This window comes from Aristolochia californica, unplaced genomic scaffold (genome assembly GCF_029961685.1).
Source record: "Aristolochia californica isolate CCGP_79_NKW_82.1479 unplaced genomic scaffold, dmAriCali1.0.hap1 SCAF_1, whole genome shotgun sequence".
Lineage (NCBI taxonomy): Eukaryota > Viridiplantae > Streptophyta > Magnoliopsida > Piperales > Aristolochiaceae > Aristolochia > Aristolochia californica.
The window spans coordinates 17836946-17840536 of NW_027181770.1; the positions used below are offsets into that span (position 1 = coordinate 17836946).

Genomic DNA, 3591 nt, shown 5'->3' on the forward strand with positions numbered 1-3591 from the left:
CATATGGGGATTTAACCTACGTTGCATCTCACGTGAGGATTTAGTCCCCTCCTCCAAATGAATACGATGCATGCATATGGAGGGGCTAATCCCTTTTAAGGCATCAAGACTCCACCCCAATGCCTCTCTGTTTGCTTGTAAAACTTCAGTCAATTGTTCCTCCTGCTCAGTACTCAAATAAGAGGAAATAATGACTGGTAATGAGTTCATGGGTCCCAAGAACGCATACTTCAATGTGGGAGGAAGTGGCTTAAGGTCTAGCTTGGAAGTTTCAAGAGGTTCGTCCAAGTCAAGAGGAAGATCCTGTGGATGTTCAGTTGTGATAACCTCATAAGCTTCCTCCAACAGAGGTACAAAATTGAGTAAAGAATTAAGCTCTCGAAAATATGTTTCCTCATCAAAATAGTCCATGTCTAAAGATGTTATGCAAGACTCAAAAGATTCAAGAGTGGATTCGTTATCAAGCATAACAGTTTCTATATTAAATGCAGGACTCAGATCATCAGACTCAAGTGGGTGGTGCCCGACATTAAATACATTCAATGAGACCTTAAAATTTCCAAAAGACAACTCCAACTCACCACTTTTACAATGAATGATAGCATTAGATGTGGCTAAGAAGGGACGTCCTAGGATGACAAGAATTTGGTTGGTCACATTGACTACTGGTTCTGTATCAAGAACAATGAAATCAACCGGGAACAGAAATTTGTCCACCTTTATCAAAACATCTTCAACTATTCCTCGTGGTATCTTGACAGAACGGTCAGCTAGTTGAAGTGTGATGGGAGTAGGCTTCAATTCCCCCAAACCTAATTGCTGGCACACAAAGAAAGGAAGCAAATTCACACTTGCCCCTAAGTCAAGAAGAGCTCTCTGGATGGTATGTTCACCAATGACACATGAAATTGTGGGACATCTAGGATCTTTAACTTTAGGAGGAGTGTTATGCTTCAGAATTGAGCTTACATTCTCAGTAAGAAAGACCTTTTTGTTAACATGTTATTTTCTCTTCTGTCTACAAAGGTCTTTCAAAAATCGGGCATAGGCAGGCACTTGCCTAATAGCATCATGAAGTGGAATGTTAATGTGAACCTTACTAAACAGTTCCAACGTTTCATGCATGCTATCTCCTTTCCTAGGTGGGCCCGATAACCTCTGCGGATAAGGAGCTAATGGGACTTGGTTAGAGATCTGCTTTGTTGTTGGTGGAGAACTTGGAGGTTCTTCACTCAATGATGTGTCCCCATTGTCATCCTTTGACTCCTTAGACTTAGTGGTCCCTACCCCATTGTTCAACTCACGACCAGTCCTAAGGGTGGTTATGGCTTTGGCTTGCTCATGGTGGGGTTTGGAACTCAACTCACTCTCATGTGTGCTTTTGGGGTTAGGAATGGTTTGACTCGGGAGTCTATTTTGTGCTTGTTCACTCATGTGGCTGGCCAACTGACTCACTTGCATTTCAAGTTTAGCAATGGAGGACTGTGTATTCTGCATGAATAATTGAAGTGTATCCTCAAGTGAAGGTTTTTGTGGAATCAATGGTTGTTGAGTGAAGTGTGGGCGCGGAGCTTGGGGTTGCCTGGAGGACCCCCAACCTGTGGGCCCTTGGACCATGAGAAATTTGGGTGCCTAGCCCAACCCGGATTATATGTTTCTGAAAAAGGATCATTCCGGTTCGGTCTATGAAAATTCTGGACTGCATTCAAGTCCTCAATGAGCTCTGGGTAGGATGAACTAGATGGACACATTTGTGTGGGATGAGATGAACCAGAGCATATGGCACAGACAGTAGATGGGTTAGGAGAAGGTGAACTCTTGGACACCATAAGGGCATCAATTTTTCTAGTCAACCCTTCAATCTTGGCCATGAGCATGGGTGTTTCACTAACCTCGTAAAGTCCCCCTCTTTTGGCTTCGTGGGATCTCCTATCAACATTAAATGATGAACCGCACTGTTGATCACTCAACGTTTCAAAGAAGTCCCACGCCTCACTAGCACTCTTACCCATCAAACTCCCACCACTCGTTGCATCTACCATGGATCTAACCTGAGGTGTAAGACCTTGATAAAAGTATTGCACTAAATGCCATTTCTCAAACCCATGATGCGGACACCTACGGATCAAATCCTTCCATTTCTCCCAAGCCTCATAAAAGTGTTCACCCTCCTACTGCATAAAGTTGGAGATTTCTCTCCTGAAGGCTGTAGTTCTCTGAATGGGAAAGTACTTGGACAAAAATTTCATGACTAATGTGTCCCATGAAGTAATGCTGCCCACCTCTAAGGAATTAAGCCAAGACTTGGCCTTATCCTTAAGTGAAAATGGAAAAAGTCTTAACTGGATAGAGTCATCTGAGAAATTCTGGAATTTAAAAGTTGCACAAATATCTAAGAATTCCTTGATGTGGTAATATGGGTCCTCCTTCTCCAACCCATAGAATGTAGGGAGGAGTTGGATCACACCCGGTTTCAACTCATAACTGGCGGCAGTAGTGGGTGGCAATATAATGCAAGAAGGTGATGTGAAGTGGGATGGGATAGAATAATCCCTCAGGGCTCTACGGTCACCTGCTGCAGGTAACTATAATGGTTCGCCCTGATTGGCCATGGTAGCTCCTAACTTGACTTCGGGTGTTTTCCTACAAATATGTTCTACCTCTTCAACAAAGGGAGCTAATGGTCCACCTAGGGAGCGGCGCCCGTGCATAAAAACACAAAAAGAAACAAAATGAACTATCAAATTAAGCAAACAAACTCACTACTAAAAATATGAACTAACTAGAAGAAATAAAAATAATTCCATAAAAAATACCAAACTAAAATTATGAAAAAAATAAATAAATAAAAATAAAATAAAATAAAATAAATCTAACCTAAGACTGTGGAGAAAAAAGAAATACGCTTAATATGTGCCTCCCCGGCAACGGCGCCAAAAACTTGATGTATAATTTAATTACATCGGCTTTAAGACCTCGCAAGTGTACGAATCGTTCATGTAATTTAGCGGGAAGCGAGGGTCATATCCACAGGGAGGACAGAATTTTTGTATTCTTAAATCAACTAGCCTAACCAAATATGATGAATTAATATGAACTAAACACTAATTATATCCTAAATTATCAAGCAATTATCTGGTTAAATACTTGCACAATAGGAAACGTCAACTCTGGATTTTACGGTGATTCGTGCCTCTCTCGAGCACCACGTAACCACAAATCCGATTTCTCAATCCTTGTGTCTATCCCCTCTCAGGCGCATAGAGTGAAAGATAGAAATCGGATTAAAATACCAAAATCCAACCTCAATTATAATCCTACCCTAATTAGCTAATTTAATCAAATATCCAGAAAAAAATATTCAATAAACATTAATTATCAAATCAGATTCAATTAACATTCAAAACCTAAGTTCAAACTATATAAAAACTAAATTCAATAATGATGAATTACTCCCCTTCTTCCTCCTCTCGCTCGGGTAGCAACTCGTTCTCACGGGTGCTGCAATTTCCCGAAATCAATGGCTTCGGGTTGGCAAGAGTGAGTGGCCGGAGGTAGAGACGACGCCGACGACAACGGTTAGAAGCCGAC

General features: G+C 41.4%; 1 non-coding gene across 1 annotated transcript; it reads left to right on the forward strand.

Annotated features, from left to right (window-relative positions):
- Window positions 1-2100: 2100 nt before the first annotated feature.
- LOC137965224 (small nucleolar RNA R71) lies at window positions 2101-2208 on the forward strand. Its single transcript, XR_011116032.1, has one exon. It is a non-coding gene; the product is annotated as a small nucleolar RNA R71 (small nucleolar RNA).
- Window positions 2209-3591: the final 1383 nt, after the last annotated feature.